This window comes from Elephantulus edwardii, unplaced genomic scaffold, assembly GCF_000299155.1.
Source record: "Elephantulus edwardii isolate Elephantulus edwardi_28Jun2011 unplaced genomic scaffold, EleEdw1.0 scaffold00133, whole genome shotgun sequence".
Classification (NCBI taxonomy): Eukaryota; Metazoa; Chordata; class Mammalia; order Macroscelidea; family Macroscelididae; genus Elephantulus; species Elephantulus edwardii.
The window spans coordinates 6,690,467-6,703,020 of NW_006399883.1; the positions used below are offsets into that span (position 1 = coordinate 6,690,467).

Sequence of the window (12,554 nt, forward strand, 5' to 3'; positions counted from 1 at the left end):
TGTCACTTATTTACTGCCTTTGCAGCCTGTCAAGTACAAGCAATGTGCAGGGCTATAACCCCATATGCCTTCGGTCTTTTAGCAAATCTATTTTTCCTCCTTTCTCTATTGCCATTTGGGATAGACTCTGAGACAATCAGTACACTGTATTTGACTGGTGCTTGAATGGAAACTTTTCTTGATCAGGAGAAAACTTGAGCTTGATTGTCTTTCTCAAATCTTTATTGATCAGGAGGCTTGAGACACCTTTTGCACTATTTCCAGATGATTGTTGGTGGCCGGAATCCCAGCGTGCCTCCAGAACCTTAGAGTGAGTGGGCAAAGTGTACACATGAGAAGACCGCCCTGCATTTCTTTGTTATCAGTGTTAAGCCCTTCCTTGTAAGTTGAGCTGAGACCAGCAAGGGGAAGTTGATCCTGGAGCCACACACATGCTGAAAACCTCAGGCAGCTGGAGAGGTGCAGGGCCGGCTTTGTTCCAGACAAATCCTGTATGTAGAGCAGCAGGGCTAGTAGAGGTGGCTATGGCTCTCACCATCCTCCCAACAGATCCCCTCCACCCCCCACTGCCTCTGGATCACTGACACACCCTTGGAGGGAAGGTAGGGCACAAGTAGGAGCTCCTTTATTGTTGCGCGCCTTGCCTGTCCAGCAGGAATAAGGACACAACACACCAACGGTTCCTTCTCACAGCGGTTTACTCAGGAGTTTTGTTACAGAGGGTGGTGGAAGATGGAGTCTCTCTTCCCTTCCCCGGGTGCGGCTTTTATCCCCTTCTTGGTACTCCGCCCATCACCTATGTGTCATGCCTCTATTGGATCCTAAACCCCACATGAGATCAAGCCATCAACCAGTGAGAACACAGTGCCCAAATAAGGTCTTGTTTGTTTTAAGGCAAACAAAGAGAAGCAGGAAATCAGCGCCATCTTGTAATGGAGGCCATGCGGGCCCGTTCATGGCCCTCCACACTTTATTCCTTTTGTCATTCACTGGTTGAGATTCACTGGCCAGGCCTGAGCTGGGTCTTTGCAAGGCAGGGCTGAGCTAGGTCCCACAGTCAAGTGACCTAAAGAATAACAATCTCTTGTCACCATCATTTGTCCTGCTGCAGCCCTTTCCCCCCATTCATCTAAGTCATTTTCAAAACAATTGATGCAGGACATACAGAGGTGACAGTAGTCTTCACCAAGCTCACTTATCTCTTGAAGCCTCAGTTGTTGAGTCTGTAAAATGGGCAAGGTAGGAGTAACACCCCTGTGCTGGTTTGGGATGGGCTATGAGGAGAGCATTGTGTGAGGCACATTGACAGAGTGGGGCACAAAGATCATTTCAGAACAACCGAGAACAGAGAGACATTCCCATTCAAGTGCAAACAGGCCCAGACAGTGGTAGTTGAATATACTCATGAGAGCAGCATCATACATTCCAGGTTGGCTGGTCAACTCCAAGTCCCATCGGTTTTGTGGTGACCAACAGGGTTCCTGGAAGTCAAAGCAATGTTGATGATAATCAGCGCAAAGGAAGATTTGCTTGTAGAATCATGTGTCCATCCCCCCATCCCCTTTACAGCATGAATTTATGAATTTACGAATATTTGAATACTTCTTATTTCCTTCTCTTCTCTTATTGCTATTGCTAAGACTTCTAATACAATATTGAGTAGGAGAGGTGATAGTGGGCATCTTTGCTTAGTTCCTGTTCTCAAGAGGAATTTCTTTAACTTCTCTCCATTAAGAATAACATTCTTGGGTTTGCATATATGCTTTTTACTACATTCCCTTCTATTCCTATTTTGTTGAGTGTTTTAATCAGGAAAGGGTGTTGGAGTTTGTCAAAGACCTTTACTGCATTAATTGATAGGATCATGTGGTTCTTGTTCTTTGCTTAGTTAATGTGATGAATAACACTAATTGTTTTTCTTATGTTGAACCATCCTGGCATACCTCTTATGAATCCCACTTGGTAATGGTGAATTATTTTTTGATGTATAATTGGATTCTATTGGCCAGGATTTTATTCAGGGTTTTTACATATATGTTCATGAGATATATTGGCCTATAGTTTTCTATTTTGCTGGTGCCTTTACCTGGCTTTGGTATCAAGGATATGTTTGCTTCATAGAATGGGTCTGGGAGAATTACATTTTTTTCTATTTTCTGAAATAGTTTATGTAGAATTGATGACAGTTCTTCTCTGGCTGTTTGATAAAATTCACTTGTAAAAACATCTGGTCCAGGACTTTTTTTGGCTGGAAGTTGTTTTACTACCTTTTCAATTTTTTCTTTCATAATGGGTCTGTTCAGGTGTTCAAATACAGTTTGTGTCAGTTTCAGTCAGGTTGTAATTTTCTAAGTATTTGTCTAAGTTTTCGTACTTGTTTGAATATTGTTTTTCTTAATATTTCATTGTTGACCTTTTTATTTTAGTTGACTCTGTTGTGGCATTGCCTGTTTCATCCCTTATTCGGATTATTTTTGTCTTTTCCTTCTTTTCTTTTGTTAGTTTTGCTAGTGGTTTGTCAATTTTATTGACCTTTTCAAAGAACAAACTCCTTATTTTGTTGATGGTTTCAATTATTTTTTTGTTTTCTATTTCATTTATTTCTGGCTGAATTTTATAATTTCAGTTTTTTTTTTTTGGAGAGTGTCAGGTTTCCTTGCTGTTCATTTTCAATTTGTTGGAGATGCTGGATTAGAGAGTCAATAGTCATTTTTTTCTCTGTCTTTTAATGTGTTTGCTTATTGCTGTAAATTGACCTCTGATTACTGCCTTGGCTGTTTACCAGAGGTTTTGGTAAGTGGTGTTTTCATTGTCATATGTTTCAAGAAACTATTTCTTCTAGTACCCACTCACGTTCAAGCAAGGTGTTGTTCAGCTTCCAAATGTATGTTTTTTTTTTCTTCTTTATCCTCTTGTTATTAATTTCTAATCTTGTAGCATTGTGGTCTGAGAATATGCTTTGTATTATTTCTATGCTTTTGAATTTATTGTTGTTTGTCTTGTGTCCTAAAATGTGTTCTACTCTAGAGAATGTCCATGAACACTGGAGAAGAAAGTATACCATGCTTTTTTCCAGTGCATTAGCCTACAAATATCTATGAGATCAAGTTGGTTTATTTTCTGGTTTAATTCTTCAGCATCTTTGTTGAGTTTCTTCCTGGAATTTCTGTCTTTTCTTGAAAGTGGTGAATTGAAGTCTCCAACTACTGTAGTAGTGTTGTCTATTTCCTTTTCCTTCTTTCAGTTTTGTTAATGATTGTCTTATATATTTTGCAGGTCTTTCATTTGGTACATAGATATTTATTATTGTTATAGCTTCTTAATTATTATTATTATATCTTAATTATTATTGTTATAATCATTAGGTAGTGACCTTCTTTGTCCTTTATGATGGTTTTTAATCATTACTGTAGTGACTTTGTTTGTCCTTTATGATGGTTTTTGCATTGAAATCTATTTTATAGGAAATTAATACCATCACTCCTGCTTTTTTTCTATTTGCTATTTGCTTGGTATATTTTTTCCCCATTCTTTTATTTTTAGTCTTTCTTTATCTTCATTATTCATGTGTGTCTCTTTTAGACAGCATATTGATGGATTTTGGGTTTTTTATCCAATCTGCTACTCTTTTTCTCTTCAATGGTACATTTAAACCATTTACATTCAGTGTGATGATTGAGAGGCAAAGTTTCATTGCTATCATTTTGTTGACTTCTTTTTGGTGTTGTTGCTAGCTTCTTTGGTCCATCCTGCTTTCTGTGGCACCTCTGTAAGAAGGACGTCTTTCAGTGTTTCCTCCAATGCTGGCTTTGGGTTTTGTTTTTGGGTTTTTTGTTGTTATTTGTTTGTTTGTTTGTTTACAAACTCTCTTTAGTTCTATTTTTCTGGGAATATCTTGATCTCTCCTTCATATTTGATGGACAGTTTTGCTGGGTTCAGTATTCTTGGTTGACAGTTGTGTTCTTTGAGCTTTCTATATATTTCATTCCACTGTCTTATTGCTTGCATGGTTTCTGCCGAGAAATTGGCACTTAATCTTATCTGCTCTCCCTTATATGTTACTCTTTGTTTCTCCCTTGCTGCTTTCAGAATTCTCTCCTTATATTTGGTTCTGGCAAATTTGACTATGATATGCTTTGGCTTTTTTTTTTTTTTTAGGTCTGTTCTATATGATGTTCTCTCAGCTTCTTAAATATATATTCCCTCATTCTTCATTATGCCTGGGAAATTTTCTTCTAGTAATTCTTCTACAACTTTTTGGTGCCTTTACTTTCTTCTTCCTTTTCTGGGATTCTGATTATGCACATGTTATTTCTCTTGATGGTGTCCCACATTATTATTAGGTTTTCTTCTTTTTCCTTCCTTTTTGATTCTGCTTTTTGTTCTAGCAGATCAGTAGTGACAATTCTATCTTTTATTTCACTGGTTCTGTGTTCCATCTCTTCAACTCTGTTCATGTGACCTTCCATCATGTGGACAGCATCTGAAACATTGGTCCTCATATTTTGGCTTGTGGTTTCTTGTTTTTCCAGAGCCTCTAATGCTTTGTTTGTTTTATCTGCATTGTTTTGGATTTTTTTTAAGCTCCTCCTGGTTTTTTGCTTGTAGTGTTCTGTAATCTTCAAGTTTGTCTTTTACTCATTGAAAATATTCAGTTATTGTTGTTTTAAATTCTGTGTCAGAAAGTTTCATCAGACTTTCTAGCTTCAGGAAATCCATTGATACTGTGTCACTTTTTGGGGTGACATCTTGCTTTGGGCTTTTGTAGGGGGTAAGGTAGCTTGCTTCCTATGTGACATTGCTGTGGTAGAGTTTTTCATGTCTGAGGTGATAGCAGATTCTTGATCTGAAGTTACCACTCCAGAAGAGGGTGGGGCAGCTTCCCTGCCTGGGTTTCTCTCAGTTTGATAGAGAAAAGGCCTGTGGAAGCAACCTCCTCTGTTAAACAACTGCCACAGCTAGGGTAGCCCAAGGTGCTCTGGGCTAAAGGCAATTGATGGACTGGACATGAGGAGATGCAAGGCAGAGTGTGGAGACCTGATTGGAAAACCAGGAAGCCTTGGTTTTTCCTTCAAGAATGAGCTTCTGCTGTCTCACTGCCTTCTGATTGAGCCTAAGGGGTCCCATGTGATCCAGCCAAACAGCAATGACCCCTCACACACAAAGTACATCACTCAAGTTCCAGCATCATTCCCAGTGCACATCGGGAGCAGCGTTCTGGGTGCAGGATGGCAGCATCAGGACTGGAGTTCCAGGTTCAGGCTGGCTCACACTCACTCATATTCCAGCTTTCCTGTTTGCCCCAACATGTTGCTTCCTAGTGCGTCACTCCCTGGTGCATGTGTGGCATCTGCAGGCAGCTCCCTGTCATGTGCCGACAGTTGCCTTGGACTTCTCTTACTCCAGCTGCTGTCTTGCTGCCGGTCTGTCTCAGCTGCTGTTCTATCTCCACTCCACTCCCCCTTTTTAATGTATAACAAGAAAACTATGAATCATTATATCACATTCTTTTTCAACACTGGAAGAAAAAAGCATACCTTTAACCTAGGTAGAATAATTTTTTAAATATTTTTTATTTGTTTCTGTTTAATTTTTTTAAAGTGTGTATTTCATTGGTAGTAGTAAATTTCTATATGTGACATTAAATTTACTCTACTATACTATTTTCACTTTTTGTCTTGTTTTAAGAAACCTTGTTTCTTAGAAACCATAAGCTATTTTATTTTACTTCAACTGTCAAAATTTCCTTGTTTTTCAAAATGATCATTTGGGTTCACTCAGGAAATATATGTAAGGAAACCTGTATTGCAAGTTTACTGGTTGTTATATATCTGTGTTTGCAGTTACCCCTTTTTCAAAGAAATAGAATTGATTTTGAAATTTTCTAGATTGTCACAAGCCTTGTAACTAATGCAAGGAAATACAGTTCTGTATTTTATTTGTTCTCATTATTTCTATTCAGGCTGTATAGTGTAGCTAATTTTTGTTTGCAATTAATTTATTCAAACTTAGTAAATACTTTTCAAAATAGAAAAAATAATAAATGAAGGGTACAATCAGGATCCCTCCCTAATTTTAAAAAAACTCAACCCTTATCCCTAAGAATCCATGAGATCCATATAGAGATGGCTCTGGTAAGTCAAATTCATCCCAAACATAATCTGAGCTTGGAACTACAACACCCTGTCCTCTTAAATTAGGATTTTTAGCTACAAAGAAGAATTGCCAAGACTATAGGGTCATTGACTGGGATGCCTGAGCTCCTACCAGCCACAGTAGGCAAGAAGTGGCCCCTGTCCCAAAGCTTCCCACCTACAGGAAGACCTGGCAGAGACTGGGCTCATAGGCCATAGGAAAGAGAATCTTGGGTATGAGCTCAAGACTCTCCTTGGATGTTATGTCCTCTTTCCAGATTGAAGAAGTGTATAAAATGAAAGGGACCCACTCAAAACTTGGTGCTTTGAGTGGGTTAAAACCTAACACACATCCCCCTGTGAGCTTAGATCTCCTCACATACTCTGACTTTGCCCCTTCCCAGTGGTAAGAAAATTAATATCAGTAACAGGTGGGTCACACAACTGTAGTACTCACCAGAAGTTAACTTAGTGATAGCCCCTAAATATATCCAGTGTACAATATCAAAAGCACTCACCTGGTGTCAACTGAATGATGGTCCCTAAGTATACAGGGTCCTAACTCCTACAACCTATGATTTTCAGAAAGCATAAATAATGAATAAACACATGGCCCTTGGAAGATGAAATACATAGAAGTCAATTTGACTACATCTGTGAAAACCAATGGTGGAGAAGGTCAGTGTCATCAATTAGACACTGCAGAATGGATCATCAACTACTCATATGTACATTCAAGTTGAATTGGAAGGAAATTAAAGCAATGAAATGTCCAAAGTAGTGGAAGAAAAATTCAAACCTCAAGTAGCAATACTAAAGGATTCTGTGGGCAAAATATTGGATGACATGGGAGGGATCAAGAAAGAATGAAGGACTACATAAAGTCATCTTACCAAAAAGAACCATTTTAGGTGATGAAGAACCAAAGATCTTTAAGGAAGACATTGGTGAAAAACAAGGCTCCAGTAATGATGTCAAACAACTGAATTGTTTCCAATGGATGTACCCCCTGGACATACTCTTCCTCTAAGCCAAGAAATTTCTAAGGTAGTTACTTGCCTAACTGACTAGAAGAGATCCATATTTGCATTCATTAAAAAAAAAAGAGAGATAAATAACAGAATTCGGACATTATACAACAATATCATTAATATCACACACAAGTAAAATATTACTGAAGATAATTTGAAAATAGCTAGAACAATCGATAAGGAAATACAGTTAATTCAAGTTGAAGTCAAAAGAATACTTGGACCTAGGGACATCATTGCTGATGTCAGAAAGTTCTTAGCTACAAGCAATGCTTTATTCTATTGTACATATAGTCACCATGAGTCGGAACCAGCTCAATAGCTCCTAACAATAACAACATCTTGTAGCCTGTAACTTTGACCTGATGAAGATATAGTCTTCATATCTATGATTAAATTTAAGATCTTTGGATAGCAAGATTATCCTGATCATCTAAGTGGGCCCTAGATATAATAACAAGTGTCCTTATAAAAAGACATCAGAGAGAGATTTTAATAACTGCAAAGGCAGAGAGTGCTTTGTCTCTCAGACCCAGAAGTCAAATAATGTCTGAAGCTACCAGATACTCTGGAAGCTTCTAGAGTCTGGAAGAGGAAAGGATCAAATTCTTTCCTCAAGGACTTCAGGGGAAGCATGACCTTGCTGACATCTTGATTTTGGATGATGCACCTCTAGAACTGTGAGAGAATAAATGTTTGTTATTCTGACCCACCCAGTTTGGAGTTATTTGCCATAGCAACTACAGGAACCTCATATAGAGTCAATTCAGCCCTCCTTTGTTTTCTAGGCACCAAACCTGTTCTCTCCCACTCCCCAGGACCTTTTGCCTTATCATAATCTTACTCCTGTGGCAAAACTCTGCATTTCTAAGTTCAAATCCTCTGGGGACATCCCCAATTTACCTCAATGTTTTGATAATAACTGCCACCCACTCACCAGGCAGACTGAGGTTTAACATGTGTGTGCATCGTGCAACCTGTTTGGAGATCAGTCCTTGATGGAAAAATCATCTAAGATCTTGGAATCCTTCTTAGAATAAAAGCCACACTTATGTCACTACATAACATAAGCAATCCCAGGCTCTGCCAGGAAGTCTGGAGGACAACTCTCTGGCCAGCTGACTGGAAGAGATCCATATTTATTCCAAAGAACGGAGATCTGAAAGAATGTGGAAATTACCGAACAATATCACTGATATCACACACATGCAAAATCCTTCTGAAGATTATTAAAAAATTTCTTGGACAGAACATCAACAGAGAACTACCAGAAATACAAGCTGGGTTTAGAAGAGGTCGTGGCACCAAGGGACATCATAGCCATTGTCAGATGAATCTTGGCTAGAAGCAGAGAGTGCCAGAGGAATGTCTATCTATGTTTCATTGTCTATGCAAAGACATTTGACTATGTAGATCACAACAAATTGTGGCTAACCTTGAGAAAAATGTGAATCCCAGAACACCTGATAGTGCTTATGTGAAACCTGTACCTGAAACAAGAAGTGATTGTCAGAACAGAGCAAGGAAACAATGCATGATTCAAAATTAGGAAAGAGGTGCATCAGTGATGCATCCTGTCTCCATACCTTTTCAATCTATATGGGGAACAGATCATTTTGAGAGGGTGGACTTTATGAGGAGGAATGTGGCATCAGGATTGGTGAAAGACTCATCAACAACCTACGTTTTATAGATGACACAACCTTGCTCGCCCAAACTGAAGAGGATCTGATCCATTTGCTGCAAATAGTCAAGGACTGCAGCTTTCAGTATAGATTGAAACTCAACATCAAGAAGACAAAGATTCTCACCGTAGGGCCAATTGGTAGCGCCACAATAGATGGAGAAGAGATTGAAATTGCTAATAGCTTCAGATTGCTCGTTCCACAATCAGTACTTGTGGCACCAGCAGTCAGGAATTCAAAAGATGAATTGCATTAGGAAAATCTGCTGTTAGAGACTTCTCTGGAGTGCTAAAGAGCAATGATGTCAGTCTGGAGAGTAAGGTGTACCTGATCCTGGCCATGGTCTTCGTAGTTGCTTACTGTGTCAGAGAGCTGGACAATGACTAAGTATGACAGAAAAAGAGTCAATGTCTTTGAGTTGTAGTACTGAAAAAGAGTATTGAACATACCATGGACTGTAAAGAGAAATAGCAGGTTTGACCTGGAAAGAATGAAACCAAGTTGCTCCTTGGAGGCAAAGATTTTGAAGCTCAGTCTCATGTACTTCAGGCATCTTGCTAGGAGAGACCAGTCCTTGGAGAAGGCATCATGTTTGGAAGGATGGAAGGACAGAGCAAAAGAAGACGACCTTGGAGGAGATGGATTGACACAGTAGGTGTAATGTGGGTAGGTGTGTTGGAGGCAGTGAGATTGGCTCAGGATAGGGCAGGGTTCAGAGCTGTTGTGTATAGGGTCTTTATGAATCTCAAACAATTCAATGGTGCATAACAATATTTAACCATACTTCAAAGTTGTAAGACACACCCTTTCCTTAGAAAAGGTGGGGATTTGCATCCAGAGCAAACATCTGCTGTCTTCCAGTGAGAGACAAATATTGTTGTTGTTGTTAGTTGCCATTTAGTAGCCTGCAACTCATAGTGACTCTATGTACAACAACCCTAAACCCTGCTCTATCCTGTGCCAATCTTATTGTCTCTGACACACTTATCCCCATTATCCCAGTCACTGAATCAACCTATCTCATCAAGGGTCTTCTTCACCTGCACTGTTCCTCCACTCTTCCAAGCATGACGTCCCTCTCCAAGGACTGGGCCCACCTTGCAACATGTCCAAAGTATGTCAGACACAGCTTCAAAACCCTTTCAGCAGCCTGCCTTCACCCTTTCCAGGAGTATTTGCTATTCTTAGCTCTGTACTGGCCTTTAGAAACCACATGTAGATAAATCAACTGTTCTTATAGGGTCTCAAACACCACACTTCATGTAGCAATTGGGAGTATTGTGGGTAACCTCCTCCTGTAAAAATTTAAAGCCTAGGAAAACTAGGAGATGGATAATCTCCTCCCATAAAGATTTAAAGCAAAGAAAATTGCTATGTGTCAGAATTTACCTGTTGGCAATGTGTTTAGTTTGGGATTTATCAAAATGTAGTAGCAGTAGTAGTTGTTGTTAGGTGTTGCGGAGGTAAGTACAACTTATACCAACTCTATGAACAACAGATCTGAACCCTGTCCTATCCTGTGATATCCTCATACTTTCTGACACTCAAGCCCATTGCTGCAGTCACTGTATCAGTCCCCCTGGTTGAGGGTTTTCCTTTCTTTCACCGTCCCTCCACCTTCCCAAGCAAGTTGTCTTTCTCCAAACAAAGATTCTCACCACTGGGCCAATTAGCAGCACGATGATGGATGGGATGGATGGAGAAGAGATTGAAGTTGTTAAAGGTTACAGCTTGCTCAGCTCTACAATCAATACTCTTGGCACAAGCAGTCAGAAAATCAAAAGAGGAATCGCATTAGGTAAATCTACTGTCAAGGACCTGTCCAGAGTTCTGAGAAACAACGATGTCAGTCTAGAGACTAAGGTGAGCCTGATCCAGGCCATGGTCTTCATAATTACTTGCTATGCATCAGAGAGCGGGACAGTGACTAAGGATGACAGAAGAATTGATGCCTTTGAGCTGTGGTACTGGAGAAGAGCCTTGAACATACCATGGACCACCAAGAAAACAAATAGGTCTGTTTTGGAGAAGATGAAACCAAATCTCTCCCTGGAGACTAGGATTTTGAAGCTCCGTCTCACATACTTCGGGCATGTGGTCAAGAAAGACTGCTCCGTGGACAAGGACATCATGCTCAGAAGGGAAGAGGGACAGCACAGGAAAAGAAGACCCCAGATAAGATGGATTGATACAATATCTAGGGCAGTGGGGGTTAGTGTATCAGAGTCAGTGAAACTGGTTCAGGACAGGGCAGGCTTCAGAGTTGTTGTACATGCTATGAGTTGCAGGGGATTCAGCAAATAATAAAAACAGTTATACATGTTATGTATTTTTTATATTTAACTTACATATATATATTTACTACAATAAAACATTTGGCAAGCCAACTTTATTTACATGCACAATTCAGTGATACTGATTGTGGTCATCATGTGTAACGAACACCATGATCCCTCTCTAAATCATTAAATAACCATTTTGTAAAACACACACACACACACACACACACACACACACAGAAACTTCACACAAACTCATTGCCACCAAGTCAGAGCCAACTCATAACTGACCCTTCATCAGCTTTTCCGTGTCTGTAAATCAAGAAGAGATTGGCTGTCTTAGGCGGAGCGGATGGTGGATTTGGACTGCTAGAGAAGCATTATCTTTAGGTTAGTGCAACTCCCCATGGATTAGGCCACTGGAGCTTTTGTTTTTTCATCACTATGGTGCATGCTCTAAACTGACTTCCCTTTTCTTCCTTTTCCCCCTCCTGAGTCTCCCATTTTGGTTTCTATTCATTTATCTGTTTCATGTAAATGAGATTGTATAATATTTGTCCTTTTGTAGTTGCCTTATCTCACTCAGTATATGTTTCCAAGGGAGCTCTGGTTGCCAAGTGGATAAGAAGATGCATTGTAAACCCAAAGGCAGACGGTTTGACTCCTCCAGTTATCCTGTGGGAGAAAGGCCATTCTCTCCAATGCTATTTACAGACTCTGAAAACCCCCTGGAAGGTCAGCTATGAGTCATTTCTAACTCATAACAACAACAACAAATATGTTTTCAAAGTTCATCCATGTTATAATACATAATAAGACTTCATTTCTCTTTTTGTCTCATAAATGTCTATGCAGCATATTTTGCTTATCCAGTCATCTACCAACAGACACGTTACTTTCACCTTTTGGTCATTGGGAGCAGAGCTATGGTGAAAATTAGTGAGTCCTAAGAAACTTGAGGGTCAAGGACCACAGCCTTCAATATGGACTGAGGCTCAATGTCAAGAAGACAAAAATTCTCACCACTGGACCAATCGGTAGCATCAGGATGGATGGCGAAGAGATTGAGATTGTTCACAGCTTCAGTTTGCTTGGCTCCAAGGTCCATACTCTTGGCACCAGTAGCCAGGAAATCAAAAAACGTATTGTGATGGGAAAGTCTGCAGTTAGGGATCTCTCCAAAATACTCAAGAGCAACGGTGTCTCTCTGGAGACTAAGGTCTGCCTGATACAGGCCATGGTTTTTGCAATCACTTGTTATGCATCAGAGAGTTGGACAATGACTAGGGAGGACAGAAGGAGAATTGATGCCTTTGAGCTGTGGTGCTGGAGAAGAGTGTTGAATGTACCATGGACTGCCAAGAAAACAAACAGATTCATCGTAGAGAGGATTAAACCAGGCTGCTCCTTGGAGGCAAGGATTCT

The 12,554-nt window shown here is 39.8% G+C and overlaps 1 protein-coding gene across 1 annotated transcript in view; it reads left to right on the forward strand.

The window, feature by feature from the left end:
• Positions 1-12,554, forward strand: part of UBASH3A (ubiquitin associated and SH3 domain containing A) — a 66,829-nt gene that overhangs the window by 36,272 nt on the left and 18,003 nt on the right. The gene's annotated exons all lie outside the window — the stretch shown is intronic.